This window comes from Paroedura picta, chromosome 9 (assembly GCF_049243985.1).
Source record: "Paroedura picta isolate Pp20150507F chromosome 9, Ppicta_v3.0, whole genome shotgun sequence".
NCBI lineage: Eukaryota > Metazoa > Chordata > Lepidosauria > Squamata > Gekkonidae > Paroedura > Paroedura picta.
The window spans coordinates 84,452,764-84,474,294 of NC_135377.1; the positions used below are offsets into that span (position 1 = coordinate 84,452,764).

Here is a 21,531-nt window from a genome sequence, read left to right on the forward strand (position 1 = left end):
CCTCCAGAAATTGCAGGTCACCAGAAATGACATCACCACTTGCGTTAAGAGGCAGAATTGAGGAGGACTGAACGGGGCACGATGATGCAGTTTAAGATGGGAGGAGGCATGCAGGCTCCGCCCCCTCCCAGGCTCAGAAACTACATGACCCCTCTAGAGCCCCCAGAAACCACAGGCTCCTCTAGAGCCCCCAGTGACCCCTGGAGGGTCCGCAGACCCCTGGTGAGGAATCCCCGTTCTAAGGATATAAGAGAAGCCTTTGCTTCACTGAGTTATAATAGGCTGTACATCACTGCCAAGAAACATCTTCCTCTCAGATGAAAAGAAAAGATTTGATTTTCCAGGGTTCCACACACGTGGCGTCTTATGCGGGGACTGCTCGAGAGCAACCTAATGAAAAACTAAACTCTTTCCTCCAGATTAATAAACTTCAACTCCTGCCTGTCTTCAAGCCACACCTGCCGCCATTGAACTGTTAAGGCCCACATAAATTCCGGTTAGCCATCCTGCCGTGCGTGCGTGCGGGGGAAGGGGGGGGGACTGGGCGAGCAGTTCTTTATTAATAGCAGGACTGAGTGAATCAGTCAGCTGGCTTAATGATCTGGCCCATCATTTGAATCCATTGAAAGTAGCCCGTAAGCACCTCGGGGAACGGAGCTCAAGCGTGACCTTGACTGATGGATGCTTGCATTAAATTCTCTTCTGATATTTTTGCGTGTGAGAGCAACTTGCATGCTCCTGAGAAGAGCCCAAAGCTGCAGAAAGCACAGTTGGGAAAATTGGATATTGCACCACTTGCTCACAAGCCTGGACTGCTTTTCATGTCTTTTGAATGCTTTGGGGTATGTCAGTTTCCTTGCAGTTGGGGAGAGCTTCTTTTAAAAACAGATCACTGCAGAAGGGTGAGTGTACGGGATCCCTGGACGGCAGTTAGAGGCTGAATGTTTCCCCTCCGTTCGCTCTTTAAAGCAGAAATGACGTCAGGGCTAGTAGTGGGAGCTTCCCCTGGATTTATTCCGAGCAAGGCCTCAGTCTCTGCCTAGGGAGAGATTTGGCGTGGGGAGGGACCTCAGCTCTGGGTTGGGAAATACCTGCAGATTTTGAGGGTGGACCCAGGGGAGGGGGGGTTGGTGGAAGGGAGCAATATTTTCTCCTGTAGAATTGATCTTGGTAACCTGGAGGTTAACAGTAGTATACCATCTGGCAATCCTAACAATATTTCACTGTTCTTTCTGGGTGTTAGTAGTAGTAGTAGTAGTAGTAGTAGTAGTAGTAGTAGTAGTAGTAGTCTTCCCTCCTCCCTCTATGAGATTTTCATTGGGGGGATTGATAGTGCTTCAAATTGTTTTTTATACTGTGACTATTGGATCTATGTTTGTTGTATGTCTGGGGTTTTAATGGGGGTTTTATTGGGATTTTATTCAGACTATTGTAACTCACCATGATCCACTTGGAAGTGGCAGGTAATAAATTGAAATAAAAATACTACTACTACGACTACTACTAGTCATAGTAGTAGTCGTAGTAGTCGTAGTAGTCATAGTGGTTGCAATAATAATAATAATAATAATAATAATAATAATAATAATAATAATAATAATAATAATATATTTTATTTTAATTATTTGTTTATTTAGATTTCTACAAGGGCCATTTCTTTGCAGCTCTGGGCAGTTTACATTGAACATTAAATAACTTACATGGAACATTAATTTTCTATTTCTATCTTGCCCTTCCATATCACTCAGGGCAAGTAACAACAACAACAAAAAAGCGTACAAAATTAGAAATGTAAATACATTACAGTCTGCTTAATGTTCTGAGATAAAATTCCCAGGCAGGGGGTTTGTCAGGCATGAGCCAAACTTCCAGCTATTTCCTCCTCTCCAGCACTTCTTGAGGGATGTTACTGGGCCTTGACCCTAAAACCGGTGGAACAGCAGGCCCTACATAACTGGTTTAGTTCCTGCAGAGACTCTTTCAGTGGAGGCCAGGAGAGGAAGAGGACTGCCAAGTCTTTTAGATGCAGGTTGAACTTTTGGGCTCCCTCCCTGTCTTGTAGGTACTTAGACCTTGGGGGTGGCCGAGGCACCAGCTCTTGTGCAGGAGGCAAAGGGCACTTTGCTCTCAGCCCGTGGTGTACCCATTGTACCCCTGATGGTGAATACCAATCCAGCCCAGGGTGCTATGTATACTGTTGGTTCCCCGCCCCCTGGCATTTGTTGTTAAATAACTGCATATTATTTAATTTTATTTAAACTGGTTGTGGAAACTGTAGTGGTCTCTTCTGGAAAATGCCTTTTGGGTCCCCACTGGAGAGGAAAGTGAGCTAAGAAAAACCCTGAATGAATGGATTCCTTTCATAGCTATCCGTCCAATGGCATGGAATTCATTTGACAAGTGTTAGAATGTTGAATTTGATTTGGAATGGCATGTTCTTCCCTTGGTCGCTATTGAGATGATGAGGAAGGTGATTCCCACAATAAAAGCAATGACAACAAATCCTACTAAGACTTGTTCAAGACAAGATAACATTGGGGGTGTTGGACTGTGTCTGGACATTGGGGGGATGGAACATGTGAGCACAGGTATTGTCTCCTTGAATGGAATGCCTCTCCTAGTCTGGGACCTTTCCTCTGATCCATCCTTTCTCTCTTTGTCACCTCACTCTCTCCATGGCCTTCCATGAAGACCCATGTCCTTTCACATGGCCTTCCACGGAGACAGATGTTACTGCAGGTCTCTCTTATAGAGGCAGCACCCGCATACTAACACACACATGGTGCAACCTGAATGTGAACAGGATTTACTTGAATGAACTTATTTACTATTTATTTATTTAATTTTTATACCACCCTCCCAGTAAAAATGAAGTTTAAAATGAATTTAAAATAATTGACTGACACATTTAAAATGTCAGCACTGGCATCCCATTATCTTTCAGTGTTTTCCCAGAGGCCAGGCTACTGTCTGAGTTTTCTTACCATAGTAAGTACTTGGATAAGTAGGTGAGACCCAGTCAATTTAACATGTCATTGGCTCCAACCAAAGGCCTGCTGGAAGAGCTCCATCTTGCAAGTCCTGTGGAACTGTGCCAGCTCCAGCAGGACCCTGATGTAGAAGAAGAGTTGGTTCTTATATGCCACGTTTTCTCTACCAGAAGGAGTCTCAGAGCACCTTACAATCCCCTTCCTTTTCCTCTTCCCACAACAGACACCCTGTGAGGTGGGTGAGGCTGAGAGAGCCTGGATACTACAGTCAGAACAGTCAGAACAGCTTTATCTGTGCTGTGGCGATCCCAAGGTCACAAAACTAGCTGCATGTGGAGGAGGAGCAGGGAATCAATCCCAGCTCTCTAGATTAGATATCAGCACTCCTAACCACTACACCATACTGTTCTGGGAGCCCATCCCACCAGGTTGTGCCCTGATATACCTTCTTGAGGCCATGGACCATGGCAGGGCGAAGTGCTCTTTGGTGGGTATAGATAGAAAGGTACACAGGACCTGGACTGTGAATGGCCTTGTGGGTAAGTACCAATAACTTAAACTTGATCTAGAATTCAACTGGGAGCCAGTGTATCCGTTGGAGTAAGTTTGCTTTTTTTGGGGAGGGGGGCAATATACTTCTTGGAAAATTCATTTACAGCAATCAGTATCACACTTCTATTATTGGGCAAAATTCTGCCATATTAATCATAGAATCATAGAGTTGGAAGGGGCCACACAAGCCATCTAGTCCAACCCCCTGCTCTATGCAGGATCAGACCTAAACATCCTAAAGCATCCAAGAAAAGTGTATCCAGCCTTTGCTTGAAGACTGACAGTGCGGGGGAGCTCACCACCTCCTTAGGCAGCCTATTCCACTGCTGAACTACTCTGACTGTGAAATTTTTTTCCCTGATATCTAGCCTATATCGTTGTACTTGTAGTTTAAACCCATTACTGCTCGTCCTTTCCTCTGCAGCCAACGGAAACAGCATCCTGCCCTCCTCCAATGAAATATCCCAATGGGGGGATGCTGGAAATCTATCTATTTATTACATTAGGAATGGTTCACTTTTAGTCTGGCAATTATCCTGTTTGGGTACTGGTATTTTAAACTCTTGAGCTCAACATTTGCCATTTCCCATGTTCCAAGAGAAGCCCCTTACAATGTTTCGTTCTTTTCAAAAAAAAAATGGCACATCGCAGCAGGATATGTGCTAGATCGCATCAAAAAAGCCAACATAAAATAATGAGTCACAATTAAATAGATGTAAGGGTGGGAAGGGTGGGGTGTCTGCCTCTTTTTTTTTCTTTTTCTTTTTGATGGGCAGCTTTAGAAAGCAATTTCAAGAGCGACATACATTGTAAGAGTAGGTCGTTTCAATTAGCCGCGATTCTTGTCAATCTGGAAATATTTCATAAGCTCACTGTTTCAGAAGCCATTAGCTGGCTCCACACTGTGCGCATTGATTTCATTTTATTGGAGTGTTTCACTTTCTTTTTTATGGCTGCCTCATATTGGGAGTTATATGAGTTTGGGGGGTTGTACGGCACAGATTGATTTAAAATCATTTGCCCATTTCTTAACTTTTAGGAGGTCTTCAATCTTTCAAATTGAAATTTCTAATCCTCCCGGAGATGGTGAGAAGGGGTTTAGAATCTTTTCCCAGAATACAAGGTCAGTAACTCAAGCGCGCATTATTCTCAATTCTTTTATTTAAAAATATTTCTTGAAGTATGAAAGATGAAGAAATTTCAGACCGTTAATAAGCCACCAATCCCTCCTCACTTCTCTTTTATTTCTGGAATGATAACTGAGGGGTCAGCTGGTACTTCTTGGGAACAAGCCAAAGCAGGTCTCCTCAGAACTAAGTGTGGTGTTTTTCAGTGGAATTTACCCCCAGAAAAGTATCCTTAGGCTTTCATCGCTTAGGTGGTTGCTTGTATGAACATAACCCTCTGGCCACCAGTTACTGATTCCTGGTACTGGCTTACTCATTTTGGAGAGTGTGAGACAATTATTCCCCTTTTTTAGCATAACCAACTTTAAGCCAGTTTGGTGTAGTGGTTAGGAGTGCGGACTTCTAATCTGGCATGCCAGGTTCGATTCTGCGCTCCCCCACATGCAACCAGCTGGGTGACCTTGGGCTCGGCATGGCACTGATAAAACTGTTCTGACCGAGCAATGATATCAGGGCTCTCTCAGCCTCAGCCACCCCACAGGGTGTCTGTTGTGGGGAGAGGAATGGGAAGGCGATTGTAAGCCGCTTTGAGCCTCCTTCGGGTAGGGAAAAGCAGCATATAAGAACCAACTCTTCTTCTTCAGTAATATCAGGGCTCTCTCAGCCTCACCCACTCCACAGGGTGTCTGTTGTGGGGAGAGGAATGGGAAGGTGACTGTAAGCTGCTTTGAGCCTCCTTCGGGTAGGGAAAAGTGGCATATAAGAACCAACTCTTCTTCTTCTTCTTCTTCTTCTTCTTCTTCTTCTTCTTCTTCTTCTTCTTCTTCTTCTTCTTCTTCTAAGCCCTGGCTAGAGATCACCTGGGATTACACCTGACATCCAGGTAACAGAAATCAGTTTACCTGGAGAAAATGGCCACTTCCTTATAGAGTTATTCAATATTTTTAATACAGAAAGTAAAAGTACAATAAAAAGACAAAAAAAAAATGAAGGACCAAGAATGAAGGACCAAGTAAGGTCATCACAGTAAACTTTTGAGTTTCCAAGCGGCTGATGTTAAGCAATTATCAAAGAATTAAAATTCATCAAATTATAATAGGATTGATGTTGGAATTAATTTCAAAATTATTTTCTGTAGCCTTTAATCCTAATGAATAGCCATCAAATCATTTGTCCTTTTTTTTAAATAATAATTTTATTGTTTATTATTATATAAAGCATTTACAGAGAAGTTGTAAAGAAAAAGCGACCAGTTGATATGGTTTGCCATCTCTTTTAACATAGATATTTAGTTCCCATCACATATTATTCCTAATCTAGAAGTTTTTACCATTTTTCTTAGCCAAGTGATTGTTAATACATATGAGAGTATGATCTGTTATAGGAATACATTCTGTTATTATCTTAAATGATATTAGGTCAGTCTCCTTCATAAATTGGCCCTGACCCAAGAATTGCTACTGTCGTCTTGTTAATGCCTATAAAATATGGTTTGTCATCCTCTTTTAGCATACATATTAACATACATATTCAATTCCCATCGCATATTAATCCTGATCTAGGAGTTATTACCATCTTTCTTAACAAAGTAGTTGTTGATACATAGGAGGGTATAATCTATTATAAGGATATATTCTATTATTGTCTTAAATGATATAAAGTCAGTTCCCTTCATATATTGGACCTGTCCTAAAGATTACTACTGCTATTTTTCTCACAGGAAGCCAGGAGAATACTCCATTGTTCGGCTCATCTTTCAGGTGGTCGCAGAAAATGAAATTGTGTTTTTTTCCATAGTAGAGTATTTCTGATTGTCCTTCTGTCAGGGCCAAAGAAATCTCTTACTTGATTCTTGCTTGTAATCGCCTTTGAGGGGGCTCTGAATCCTTTGTCAATCTGGATCTCTTCCTCTGGTCATACAGAAATATCTCCTGATAGCTTCCTAGTTGCTGTCGCTTTTGAATAGACTCTTTTTATTTTGCTGATCCAAGTCATTTCCTGCTCTGAATAGACTTCCAGGTTTTCGGTACTTTCCTTCCGTGAATCTGTTTTCCCAGGTTCTTTAAAGGTACTTTGGGTTTTTACATCTCTGGCACTCTCTCCCTCCAGTTGATTAACTTCCAGACATTGAAGTTTCACTTGATTTACTGTTAGCTGAGCTACGTCATCAGCTGATCTCTCCGGACCTTGGGCTCCATCCAAAAGCTCCCCCTTAGTCCCACGAATGTCCTTTTCCAGCTTATTGACTGCTTTCAGTCTCTCTGAGTTTCCTTTGCATAACAAATGGAAAAGTTGTGCCTTAGTTAATTCTTCCATAGTTCTAGGCAGTCACAAACTATAAACAGAAAGTCTCGTGAGGTCTCGCGGGAGCACGAGCGATCCCAAATTATCAGTTTGTCGATCTCCGTATCAAGTCAAATTCCCCCACTGAACTTTCACCAATAAATCTTCAAAGCACTCTCTTTGTTTGGTTAATGGGTATAATTAGCTGGGAGTCTCTCACTCGGTGAAAGAAGGAATTCGCTTGTGAATTGGTTGAGGGGGGGGGGAGGGAAGAGCTTGTGGGAGAAGAGAGAGAAAAGCCAGAAAGCTTTCAATTCTTACTGTTGCAGATTCCAGCTTCTGTCAGCTTCTGCTCCTGTCGATCTGGTAAATGATGGTCTGGGAAGAATGTAAGGTCAGCTGGTCGTTTCAAGCTTGTAAAGTTGTTTGCGACAATGACGCCATCGTGACCTTGAGCACAAGCCGCTATTAATCCAGGGAGGTCTTCCTATCTCCCCACGGATCTGTAGGACCCTCAGGATGCCGTTCCCGGTTCCTGGGGCGACCGGTGAGCAGATTTGCGTATCTGTTCAGGTCAGCCAGGTCAGAAGCTCCTGACCCTCAGCATGGCTTAAGAGCTGAACAGAAGTCCAGCTTTTTTTTATGGCGCCATCTCCAGTTCTCCTCAAATCATTTGTCCTTTTCATGCCAGGCCAATAAGGGGTTTTACCATAGGGATGGGCGATTTGGCTTGGATAAGCCTGAAAATACTCAAATCAATGCTGATTTGGCGAGGTACTTCTCGCTGCCCAATTCTCAGATCAGTCAAATAGATTTGGATTTCTGTGATTCGGGTGGTTTAAACTGATGGCATGTTCAATTTGGCTCAGCGTTGATTTTAATACTTTTCAGGCTTATTGGAGCGGAATCAAAAATTCCATCAGTTTCAACTGATGGAGATTCCTGGTTCACAGAATGTTCATCTGGCCTCGACCAGGGCTAGGGCCTTTTTAGTCCTAGCTCCTACCTGGTAGAATTAGCTCCCAGGAGACCTCATGGCCCTGATGGAGCTAACGAAGTCCCATAGGGCCTACAAGATGGAGCTCTTCCTCCAGGTATTTGGTTGAGATCAGGCAGAAGAAAGAAGATCTTGTCCCTCCTCCAAATGTCCAACTGGAACAACATCCCTGGAGATACGGTGGTGTGTGTATGTGTAGTGGTGATGGGGTTGGGTTGGAATGGAATGGTGGGGGGAGGGTTTGGGGGCCTTAGGATATTTTATTGTATTTTAAACTGTTGTTGTAACCCACCATGAGCTGGCAGGTCCAGATGTGGCAGCTTAGAAATAAAATGATAAACAAACAAACAAACAAATAAATAAACCAGCTGAATCACAGAAGCCCAAATCAATTTGACTGATCTGAGAACTGGGCACTGAGAAGGACCTTACCAAACTGCTGATCCTAAGTGTCAGCTGTTTGTTAGGGTCTTTAAATGTCTCCTTAGCAGACCCTCCCTTAGCAGTCTGTGGGGTGCCCAATCTTCATAGCCTTGGAAAGGGGAAGAAAGAGCCACCCAACAACTGATCCTCAGAATCAGCTGCTGACTGGCTCTTTAATTGTCTTTCCCTCCCAGACCCTCCCCAGGCAGCAGAGATTTGGCTCTCTATTTACTGAGAAGGGTGGCCATGGGGAGAGTCACCAAACAGCTGATCCTGAGTGTCTTTAAATGCGTCCCCCAGGTACAGAGCCCAGTGCCCTTTAAATGCCTCCAGAACTGCCTAACAGCTGATTCCTGGAGATCAGCTACCTGGCCATTGTTGCAGCTGAATTAGTTTGAGGTTCCTGAATCAGCCAAATTCAAATTGATATACTGAATCAGTTATTTGGTTTATTTGAGTTGTACCGAATCAGGAAACCTTGCATTTAAAAAGTATTGATTTCCCCTCCATGCGTATTCCATATTTTCAGTTATTAATAAACAAAGTTGTTGCCTTTTCTCTAATCAAAGATATAAGATTAGCCACCCCTGAAAGTTCCAACATCTTAACAGCCAAACTTTGACTGTAGGTATTCTCACAGTTTTCTAATTCTGAGCATATGATACTATCGTATATAGGAACAAAGTTCCATGGTTATTTTCAAGCTGTTTATCAGTTCCAAAAGAAAAGCTTCTGGTCTCATTTGTATATTAATCTTAAAAATCTTCTGTATCAGTATATGTCTTCATGTCCAAATCTGCTCTGTTGCAAGTACACCACATATGAAAAATATTCTTTCATGCTGTTTGCATTTCCAATGTTTGTTTGAAATATTTTTCGTACATTTTACTCAGTTTATCTGGAGTCGTATAACACCTATGTATTATTTTATAGAAATTGCCATTCAGATTAGAATTTAATGTAAATTTAATGTCTTTCAATGACATTTCCCCTTTCTTAGATTTATTTATTTATTTATTTATTTTATAGGCCGCCCTCCCCGAAGGCTCAGGGCTGTTTACATGGAACAAGAAAACGATGCAGATAACATCATTTCTAGAACAACAAGGTGAATAACAACAATAACATTAACATAATAACAACAACATTAAGGAAAGGTGGAACTACAAGGAGCCTCAGCTCAACTCTTACTGAGAGTATGTTGGCTAGATTTGTGGCAGTCTTAGTAGGAGGGGGAGGGCTAGGGGGCCAATTGGAAATAATGGTTTAGGTCAGGGGTAGTCAAGCTGCGGCCCTCCAGATGTCCATGGACTACAATTCCCAGAAGCCCCTGCCAGCGAATGCGAATGCTGGCAGGGGGCTTCTGGGAATTGTAGTCCATGGACATCTGGAGGGCCGCAGTTTGACTACCCCTGGTTTAGGTTAACCTCAACCAAATGCCTGGCGGAGGAGCTCCCTTTTGCAGGCCCTGCAGAACTGTTCAGACTTGTATATCATATCCAAAATTCCTGCTCCATTTTATTATACATTCTTTCACTTGCTCTTCTATTTCAATAAAAGCTTACCTATCTTTGATTAATTAAAAACATACAATCTTTTATGTACTTTAAATCTTTCTAATAACTGTGATTAGAAAAACAATTGACAATTAAATCCTTCCTTTATTAAATTTTATGTTGATTTCATTTTACACTCTCTGTGGAAGATGTCCAGTATAGCTCAATAAGTTTGGCTCATATCTTTCATTAACATTTCACATTTGTATAAAGCTTGTGTTAAAATATAAAGCAGTGTTTTAAAGCAATCTGTCCTTGTATTTATTCCATATCCTCAATAATGCATATCAAATATCATGTTTTTTTGAAATCCACATTAAAATACCCATGCTAACCAAACCTTAAATCATGACCTTATCATTCAGCATTGATGTGTAAATTATTTTTCTATAATAACCATACTTTCGATCATACAAGACAAAGAGTGGCGAAGTATGTTTTCAAATCTGGTTCCAATTATTCTGTTATGTGATAAACTGATCTAATATTATCTTTCAACTATTTTTAGGTTAAAAAATAATTTTGATCTTCATGGATAGATTCCTTTAAAATATTGTTCAGTTTTTCTGGAAAAAAAATCATTGTAAACAGTTTATAGTCATGATTCAGTATTGTTATTGGTCAATAGCTTTTTGTCCAACTAGGATCCTGCATTTTCTTTATGCATTAACATTATATGATTCTTTTATCTTTGGGCTTATAAGGCTAGAATTGATTGTATCCTATAATGTATTCTTATTGTAAAATCCTGATAGGCCATCTTACTCTGGTAATTTTTCTGGTTTTATTTTCTTTATATCTTCCACATCTGCTTTTATTGTTATGGATTCATTCATAATTTGTCTTTGTACTTCTGTAATCTCAGGTAAATTTTGCTTTCCAAAATATTTCCCTTTTTTTGTCAATGACACATCATATCCTTTGAAAAGATTAACACCATATCTATGAAAAGCTTTTTGTATAGCTCCATTATCGTTATAAAGGAAAGTCCATTGAGGATTCTGTGTAAAAGAAAAGATTATGCCTTAAGGAAAAGCTAAAACAGAAAAAAATATTGTATTTCGATGGGACAAACTGGAAATGATCTTTACTTTCCAAGGCCAGTGATTTAAAACTGACACTGGATTATATTTATAAAATGAGGGACATACAAAAAAAAATTGAGAAATACAAAAAAAAAAAAATGGATGAAGCAGAAACTTCAGAAGAACGTTCAGATTTGCAACAGCCACAAAAGGAGAAGAAGCAAAAAACAAAAACAAAACAAAAACCCAGATTTAGGCACAATGGAATCAAATATAAGTATAGATGCTCTACATCTGGAATATAACCCTGGATTACAAATGTCTAAGGCAGAATATAAACAACACAAATGCTCTACAACAGATGAAAAAAAATCATAATTTAAGGACATTAAAACAAGATTTCATTTGTGTTAAATAGACTAAAAATATTTGTCACACAAATTTTAGGAGAAGAACTGCTAAAAAGAAAAATGGGTTTGTATTATATTTTAAACCTCATTTGAAACCAGAAATGTAGCTGAGACCTTACCTCCATCCACCTGTTGATGCAGGGGAGGACCCAGGTAGACGATACAATGGGGGGGGGGGGACAAGCCTAGTGGCATGGAGCGGGGGGGAAAACCTTGCATCATGCCTGTGGCAGGATGGAGAGACATGGGCATGGGGGCTTCTTTAAAATGCAGAGGGGCCCCACCTCCTTTGTCCTACTTGCTGCTGGGACAGTTTCCCTCCCACCCACCCTGTTATATTGACTAATACTGTTTATGGGGGTTTTTTTGTTTTTTTAGTGAGCCCCTGTCATATGTATTTGATGTGGATTTCTTTACAGCTGGTGGTTTAGCATGGGATGGAGCCTGTTTGGGGAGAGTTTGGTCTGCACATCAGACTTCCCAGGTAGGTGGCAGGTCTGCGAGCAGGGGCAACCTGGCTGGGGAGGGAGGGGGCTTGCTGTGCCAGGTAACCCAGGGTGGGATCAAGGAAGGTGTGTGCCTCTCCTTGGCACCTCAGGGTTTACAATGTCAGGTGGCCTGGGGTAGGAACAAGGGAAGTGTGTGCTTCGTCTTGGCACCTAATGTGGACACTTCCCTACAGTGGGAATCCAGCAAGGGGACCAGTGTTCCCAGTAAGGGAACCAGGCAGGCCCCAGGGCACTGCCGGACACTTCTCTTGGGTGAGATCCCAGCGGCAAGGGGACCCAGGTTCCTAGCAGGGGAACTGGGTGGGCCCTAGGGTGCCACTTGGGTCCAGCTTGGGGTTGGTTGACTGCAAGTCAGCCACCCTCTCCCATGCTGTGCCAACCCTTCTGCACAGTTAATAATAAAGCTGTGGCCTTGTTTAAGCCAACAGAAATATGTCCGTGTGTTCCTTAAGCCCAAGGTGCCCTCCTGCAAGTCAATTAGTCCCCCCCCCAGGTAATATGGTAGATACATGGGGGATTAAACTGAACTTTCTGGTGTTCAGACATTGCTGATGGGAATCTATGCACCAAATGGGTATAAAGGAAAAGTTTATAAACAAATAATTAATCTATTGATTAATTTTCTTTAAAAAAAGATTGCTTGATGGGGGACTGGAATGGTGGGATTTTACTGCAAATGGACAGACCTTTTTTATTTGGGGGAGGGATCAAAAATATACAAGGGAAATTCAAAGCATTTTTTTTCATGACAGAAAATTTGGGTTTAACAGATGTTTGGAGACAGATCATTGGTTCTTTGAAAGAATTCACCTATTTCTCAAAAAGACATAGGCCCTTTTCAGGTATAGATGTGTTTTGAATTTCAAGAAATGTAGTCTCTAAACATAGATTTCACCAAAGACTTTCTCAGACCATGATCCTATAAGTCTGGGTATTAAAAGTAAAGCAAATATATTTAAATGGGGACTAAATTAACTACCATAGAAAATTGTAAAAATTATTTTGAGTCTAACTTCATTGATATGAGAATGTGGGAGCTCTCTCAGCCCCACCAACCTCACAGGGTGTCTGTTGGGAGGAGAGGAAGGGAAGGCAATTATAAGCCACTTTGAGATTTCTTTGGGTAGCAAAAAGTGGATATAAAAACCAACTCTTCTTGTTCCTGTTGCTACCATGATGTCACCCTTTTACCATCACAGGAGCACTGAGGCCAACTAGCAGGGAAAGATACTCAAAGGTAGGGTTAGCTCCAAACCTACAACTGCTGAAATAGCAATGAAGCTGCCCAGAAACAAGGTAATACTGAAGAGGCAGGCAGCTTTGATGTTGCTTCCAGGGATCAACCGAATGGTCACTCTTTGGATGATAAGCCACCCGGGAATACCAGGGTCACTACACAGATGCAGACAATGGCATTCTCAAGTAGTAGTAGGTGCCATATCCTTCTGTAGCTGGGTATCCTGGGGTCTTCAGTAGGCTCCATTCATTCCAAGGAGATTCATAGAATCATAGAGTTGGAAGGGGCCATACCGGCCATCTAGTCCAACCACCTGCTCAACGCAGGATCAGCCCTAAGCATCCTAAAGCATCCAAGAAAAGTGTGTATCCAACCTTTGCTTGAAGACTTCCAGTGAGGGGGAGCTCACCACCTCCTTAGGCAGCCTATTCCACTTCTGAACTACTCTGACTGTGAAAAACTTTTTCCTGATGTCTAGCCTATATCGTTGTACTTGAAGTTTAAACCCATTACTGCGTGTCCTCTCCTCTGCAGCCAGCAGAAACAGCATCCTGCCCTCCTCCAAGTGACAACCTTTCAAATACTTAAAGAGGGTTATCATGTCCCCTCTCAACCTCCTTTTCTCCAGGCTGAACATTCCCAAGTCCGTCAACCTATCTTCATAGGGCTTGGTCCCTTGGCCCCAGATCATCTTCGTCGCTCTCCTCTGTACCCTTTCAATTTTATCGACGTCCTTCTTGAAGTGAGGCCTCCAGAATTGCACACAGTACTCCAGGTGTGGTCTGACCAGTGCCGTATACAATGGGACTATGACATCTTGTGATTTTGATGTGATGCCTCTGCTGATACAGCCCAAAATGGCATTTGCCTTTTTTACCGCTGCATCACACTGCCTGCTCATGTTTAGTTTACAATCCACAAGTACCCCAAGGTCTCGTTCACACACAGTACTACCTAGAAGCGTATCCCCCATCCAGTAGGCATGCTTTTCATTTTTCTGACCCAGATGCAGAACTTTACACTTATCTTTATTAAATTGCATCTTGTTCTCATTTGCCCATTTTTCCATTGTGTTCAGATCTCGTTGAACTCTGTCTCTATCTTCCAGAGTATTTGCCAGTCCTCCCAATTTGGTGTCATCTGCAAACTCCACCCCCTCATCTAGATCATTAATAAATATGTTAAAAAGTACCAGGCCGAGCACCGAGCCCTGAGGTACCCCGCTACTCACCTCTCTCCAGTCTGATGAAACACCATTGACAACAACTCTTTGAGTGCGGTTCTCTAACCAATTCCCTATCCACCTAACTATCTGAAAATCCAGATTGCAGTCCTTCAACTTATCCATCAGAACATCATGGGGAACCTTGTCAAAAGCTTTACTAAAATCCAAGTATATGACATCAACCGAATTTCCCCGATCCAGCAAACCTGTTACTTGGTCAAAAAAGGAAACTAGGTTGGTCTGGCAGGACCTGTTGGAGACAAATCCATGCTGACTTCCTTGGATCACCAAATTGTCCTCCAGATGTTTGCAGATCGCTCCCTTTAATATCTGCTCCATTATCTTCCCCACAACAGAGGTCAGACTCACTGGTCTGTAGTTTCCTGGGTCATCCTTCCTCCCTTTTTTGAAGATCGGAATAACGTTTGCTCTTTTCCAGTCCTCCGGGACATCTCCAGTCCTTAAAGAGGTTCCGAAGATGATGGACAAGGGCTGTGCAAGTTCTCTGGAAAGTTCTTTGAGTACTCTCGGTGCATTTCATCCGGACCAGGGGATTTGAACTCATCCAGTGCAGCTAAATGCCTCTCAACAACCTCTCTATCCATGTTAACCTGCCACCCAGACACTATCCTTTGGCTACAGCCATCTCTAGATGTGCCTAAACACTTTGACCTGTGTGTTTAAATCCCTTGGATTTAAGCTCAGATTAGTGACAAATGTGAACTTTATCACTGTATTGTACTAGAACATTGATCAGAAAAGTATGGAAAATGAGGATGAAATAGATTGATCAGCCAAAGGCAAATTGTTATTAAGATTTACCAGTAAAGCAGATGAACTAGGAAGTCCTTTGGCTTGGGGGGTTCTCTTTCCCTCCTCCTCTTCCTCGTGCAATGCCTGAGTCCCCTCCCAATCAGGTTTTAAAGCAGGGGTAGTCAAACTGCGGCCCTCCAGATGTCCATGGACTACAATTCCCATGAGCCCCTGCCAGCGGTCGCTGGCAGGGGCTCCTGGGAATTTTAGTCCATGGACATCTGGAGGGCCGCAGTTTGACTACCCCTGCTTTAAAGCATATGGGGGTATTCTTAGTTGGAGAAACTGTATAGGGAGAGAGGGAAAAGTTAGTTCCTGCAGCATTCTAGCCCAGATCTGTATCTCTATCAAGCCTTACACCTCACAGGATTCCAACATCCCATTGAACCCGTCGAAACTTATTTACATGGAAATATGCGCAAATGTGGGTTGTAAGGGTTTAAAGCCGAAAAGTCTCACAGAAGAGAAGAGTTCGGAGGAGAAATCCCAAGGAAGGGAGAGTAGTGGGCACCACGTAGGTGTGCTGCCCGGGGGTTTCGTGCATAAATCTCTCATTTCCCGCCCATTAGCTCTGGAGTTAACAGTTCACATCGGGAAGCACTTGGGACTCCAATTTATATTATCAAGTCTCATCAGGATTAAAAGGCTGGAAAGGCAGAGGAAAAAAAAAACCCGAGAGAAGTACAGTTCTTCGGATAATAAATTATTCATGGCTCCTAACTATCGGAGATAATTAAAATTACCTGCTTTCAGCAGATACGCCATTAATGACAATTTCCTCCTTTTTAAAAATAGGCCTATTTCATGCTATCAAATTCAAACAGCTGGATCCGCCATGTACATGCACACAGCCAGATGTTGGCAGAGACCTGTCGCACACGCTCTCCGAATGGTGTTTGTTTCTTAAAGATGTGCAGGCTCATTTGTGAGTCACTCATGCATCTATTTTTTTTTTTAAGATAAGCAAAAGGCACTTTTCAGGTTGCTGAGACCAATTTCTATCCTGTAAGCGGGAGGATAGGCGGGAGACGTGTGCCACACAGTTGTGCTGTTCTGGAGGCCTCACTTCAAAAAGGACATGGATAAAATTGAGAGGGTGCAGAGGAGAGCAACGAGAATGATCCAGGGCCTGGAGACCAAGCCCTAGGAGGAAAGGCTAGGATTTCGGAATGTTCAGCATGGTGAAGAGGAGGTTGAGAGGTGACAGGATTGATCTCTTGAAGTATTTAAAAATCTGTCACTTAGTGGAGGGCAGGGAAAGGTTCCTGTTGGCAGCAGAGGCTAACTCCCAATGGGTTCCCAACCATCTGCCACCTCCAGTGGTCTCAGCAGACTATTAGGGATCCAGGTTCAAAGCAGGCTCACCAGTAGAACCTTGGGGCAGTGGCCTGCTGACCCAATGGGCTGCCTTGTGGTTGGCTGACCGCAAGAGGGCAGGATCCTTTCTCCAGGCTTTGTCATGCTCAGTGTGCAAAATAATGCTGTGGCCAAATTTATGACCAAAGAATGTGGTCGCCTGTGTCCTTCTTGGGGGAGGAGATGTCCCCCTACAAAACAAACCCCAAGGTTTTATGAAACCCTGGTTGAGAAAGCCTAGCTGAAATGCATCCAAAGACACAAGTATTTATTAATTCTGTATTTATTGGACTTATATGCCACCACTCCTGGAACCAGCCAGCCTGTGGTGGCTCACCACCAGTCACAAACCCTTTAGAACAATAATAAAAATCCCCTCCCATCCACCCACAAGAGTAGATCTTGGGTGGTGTAGCAGACAAACTGGACGTGATTGATGCTGTCTTTCTTCCTGTTCTTCTCGCTTCTCAGGGATTTCTAGACATGCTGAACATAAAGCAATAACAAAGAAATCAGGTATGTGCTAGAGCAGTACCTGTTCAAGCCCAATGCCCTGGCTCAGCTGGTGTCTTAGGTGTGCTATAGATAGGGTGAGGCATGACTGGTGAGACCCCTCCTCAATATTCCAGCTGACCAACCTGTGATATAATTGAATGGCAACTCTCCTTTATTCAATCTGCTTCCATTGGAAATACTGTGTTCCCCCACCACCATTCCCCCCTGTGGATTTGGAGATGGATCCATTCAATTCCCCTCCTTATTTCTGCCCCCTTCCCACATGGCTTTTGAAGAAGAAGAAGAAGAAGAAGAAGAAGAAGAAGAAGAAGAAGAAGAAGAAGAAGTAGAAGAAGAAGAAGAAGTAGAAGAAGTAGAAGAAGAAGAAGAAGAGTTGGTTCTTATATGCCGCTTTTCCCTACCCGAAGGAGGCTCGAAGCGGCTTACAGTCGCCTTCCCATTTCTCTCCCCACAACAGACACCCTGTGGGGTGGGTGAGGCTGAGAGAGCCCTGATATCACTGCCCTATCAGAACAGTTTTATCAGTGCTGTGATGAGCCCAAGGTCACCCAGCTGGTTGCATGTGGGGGAGCACACAATCGAACCTGGCATGCCAGATTAGAAGTCCGCACTCCTAACCACTACACCAAACTGGCTCTCCCTTTTTGTCCATGCAGGTCCAATGATCCCCAGCATAGAAACTGTGGTGGGCAAAGGGTTCCCTTCCTTCCCTTTTCCCCAGCAGCAAGGCATGCAATAAACACAAGAAACAAACCGAAAGCCGCATATAGATGTTCGGCACGCCTGTCTAAGATCGACATCAGAACTTGCAGACGGTCCCATATGCCTGTCGCAGCAGGGACAGTTTTTGCTTATCCTTCCCTCTTCTTAATGTTTCCCTGCTAGCAAATTATTTTACAATGAGCTGTAGAGCAAAACCTCCGGAGGCTGCAAGACGGCAGGTGGCCTGCTTAGTCAGTGCCAAAGCCCCTTATGATAATGCAATTGATGTCCATATGTTCCCACTCATTCGCTCTTTCAGAGCAGCCCCACCTTCAGTTGTTCCAGCGTTCCAGAATCCTAGCACAAAGACCTTGATTCATAAAGAACTGGAAAGCCAGGAAGGAAAGATACAGACTGGTTTTGACAGCTAGGCCACATTCTATCCAGTTCAGAAAGCTGATGTGTGTGCTGCAGTGTTCAGAATGACAATCTAAAAGAGATTTCCTGAAATGGACAGTAAAGAAGAAGAGATGGGGTTTTTTTATACACCACTTTTCATTAACTAAAGGAGCCCCGGAGTGGCTTATAGACATCTTTCCCTTCCTCTCTCCAAAATAAGCATCCTCTGAGGGGCCGAGAGAGCTCTAAGAGAAGTGCTCTGTGAGAACAGCTGTAAGAGAAATGTGACTAGCCCAAGGTCACCCAGATGGCTGTATGTGGAGGAAGAGTGGGAAATCAAACCCAGTTCTCTTGATTAGAGTCCGCAGTTCTTTAACCGCTATGCCATGCTGGCTCTCAGAATGCCTGAAAAGATAGAAGAACTAGATTTGAGTCAATAGCATCGTAGGAACCAACAGGGTTTCCAGGGTCTAAGCATTTGAAAGTCAAAACTCGCTTTGTCAAGGGCAAGTAGGAATGGAAGGAGAAGGAGAAGGAGGAGAAGAAGAGTTGGTTGTTATAGCCTGCTTTTCTCTACCCCAAGAAGGCTCAAAGTGGCTTACAGTCTCTTTCCCTTCCTCTCCCCACAACAAGCACCATGTGAGGTAGGTGAGGCTGAGAGAGCTCTGAGAGGACTGTGACTGGTCACAGGCTTCTCATGGAGGAGTGGGGGAATAAACCTGGTTGTCTTGAATAGTTTGTCACTCTTAACTAGGGATTGGTGATTCAGCTAGGATAAGTTAAAAAAAAAATTATTTTGACCTATCTGAACCAAACCAGCCCCAGCATTTAAATGGTCCCAATCGGAAGGGGCTGGATTGTGTTCTGGTGATTCAGCCACAATTCAGCCATTTAAATGCCTTCCCTCCCCCGCTTCCTCAGGCAACACCCAAGAAGGAAGGGGGAGAGAGTGGGGTTCCAAACATCTGATAATGACAGGCTGATAATGATAGGTGTGCCATCCTCTCCCTTTAAATTCCTCCCCAGGTTAAACTTTGAGTGCTCCCCTACCTTTACAGGTAGGGAGAAGGGATTTAAAGGGAGCAGTGGCTTCCTAGGAGCTGATAATTTAAGGCACACTGCTCTTTAAATTCCTCCTCAAGGTAGGGAAAATATAAAGGGAGCAGGTGGCACATCTGTCATTATCAGCTGTTAGGCAGGCACACCCACCCCTTCTCAGATAAAAGAGATACTCTGTACTGCCTGAGGGGGGGATCATGAATCTGTAACCCCCCCCCCCCCAAATGGTACAATTTTTCTTTTTGTGCACATGCCTAGCCTTAACCATTTTACCAGGCTGGCTCTCAATGACACCTCTGAGTCTTTATATCCCATTCTGCGAATACAGGGTCGAAGAAAGGAGTATGGATGCAAAAATTCAGTGTAAAATGTTGTCTGGAACTAAACTAGATTAATAAGTAATTAGTTTCAGCTAGGTTGCTTGATCAGCTTTTCTGAAAACTAGTTAATTTGTATGGTATTTTGCATGAACTGCATGCATTATCATCATGAATTAATTTAGAATCCATCCTACGATACAACCATGAAGAACTCCGCTTGACTAGATCAGTGTGAGGAAGCACCAGTGTAGTGTACTGGTTAAGAGCAGCAGGAAGACTCCAGGCTCAAGAACTGGGTTTGATTCCACACTGCTCTTCCACATGAAGTCTTCTGAGTGACCTTGGGCAAGTCACAGTTCTGTCTGAACTCCCTCAGCCTCACCTACCTCACAAGGTGCCTTTTGTGGGGAGGGAAAGGGAATGCAAATGGAACCTTTTCTAAGACACATTATGGTAGAGACTGCTTAGGGATATAAACCATCTCTTCTATTATTGGTCCATCTAGTTTTACACAGTGGTCAATCCCTCAGATTGGGAAGATGTCTATAAAGCAAAGGTTTTGTGGGAAACATTGATTCTGAAAATTAGGAAGGTGAATCTGAATTTAGAATCATATCTTCTTGGATTAGTTATGCTGGATCATCAAATAAGTGACTGGGGTAATTTCTTGGAATTTAAATGATTACTTCTGGGCATCACCAATGATGGGACAGAAACAACGAGCAGTTGTAAATGGCTTAGCCTTTTCAGTTTTTATTCTTCCCCTGATAAAAATCCCAAGCTATCTGTCTGGATAAGCTCTTCCAAAATATAGAAGGGCATTTATGCTTACGTGTTTGAGCACCTTGCCATGGGCAATGTTGTTAGCAAGGTTTAATGGTATTCCATATGTGAATAGATTCCGTGGATGTGGTACTAATCTAATTGGCCCTATAGATCATATTCTTTTAGTTTGTCCTGAATTTTCAGATTGCAGAACTGAATTGATTTCTTTTTCCTTTCCTTCCACAGGACTTTATCTCTCTAGAAATTAAGTCTTCTTGGTCACTAAACGATGAAAAAAAATAAGTAACTTGGTGTGTGGCTAAAGTGTTGACAGCTATAGTAAAATCATATTGTAATGCAAGTAGTAAATCTTAGGCTTCTCTTTTCGAGTGTGATAGCTCGCAATATATGTGTCTTGAAAACAGAATTAAAAAGAACAGTGGCCCACCCATTCATTACCTTGGAGGCCAACAAAAGAAGGCTCAGATGTCAAGGGCATTTCATGCTGTTGCCTCCTAGCAGCAGACTTTATAAGTTTACTGACTCTGAACATGGAGGTTCTTTTGACTGACCCATTACTGGACTTCGCCTCCATAAATCTGTCTAATCCCCCTTTAAAGCCATTTACACTCAGGACCCCCACTAAGTCCACTGGCAATGAATTCCACCAACTTATTTATGCATTTCCTTTTATTTATCTTGTAGTTATTGCCCATCAACTTCATTGGGTACCTCTGAGTTCTAGTAGTATGGGGAAGAGAGACAGAGACAGAGAGACAGAGAGAGACAGAGACAGAGAGAGAGACTACATCTATACATCTCCATTCCAGACATGATTTTATAAACCTCTGCCATGTTCCTTTGAGCTATCTTTTTTGTACACCTTTGTTGTTGTTAGGTGCGAAGTCGTGTCTGAACCATCGCAACCCCATGGACAATGATCCTCCAGGCCTTCCTGTCCTCTACCATTCCCCGGAGTCCATTTAAGTTGTACACCTTAGCTATCTTTTTTGTTCTACAATTCTAGATTGCAACAGAACACTGGTATTTCAGGGATAGATTCCTGCCCTGGCTGAGCATTACGGGTGTGCATTATGAAATTTCCATGCCAGAGATACATACCAGAAATTGCTGGTTCAGATTGTTACAATGTTTTCCCAGAATGGGAATACAAATCGGGGATTCTTGGGATTTACCAACTCCCTTCCACAAACAATATTTTTTCTTCTTCTTGAGTTTAGATGCTTACCTGTGATGCAACATGCAC

General features: G+C 42.8%; 1 long non-coding RNA gene across 2 annotated transcripts; it reads left to right on the forward strand.

Annotated features, from left to right (window-relative positions):
• Positions 1-638: 638 nt before the first annotated feature.
• LOC143844312 (uncharacterized) lies at positions 639-20,625 on the forward strand. Of its 2 annotated transcripts, none has more exons than XR_013233944.1 (4): positions 639-902; positions 4,582-4,665; positions 11,783-11,847; positions 20,511-20,625. It is a non-coding gene; the product is annotated as an uncharacterized LOC143844312 (long non-coding RNA). The 2 variants fall into 2 exon arrangements; XR_013233943.1 differs by having other exon boundaries at positions 639-842.
• Positions 20,626-21,531: the final 906 nt, after the last annotated feature.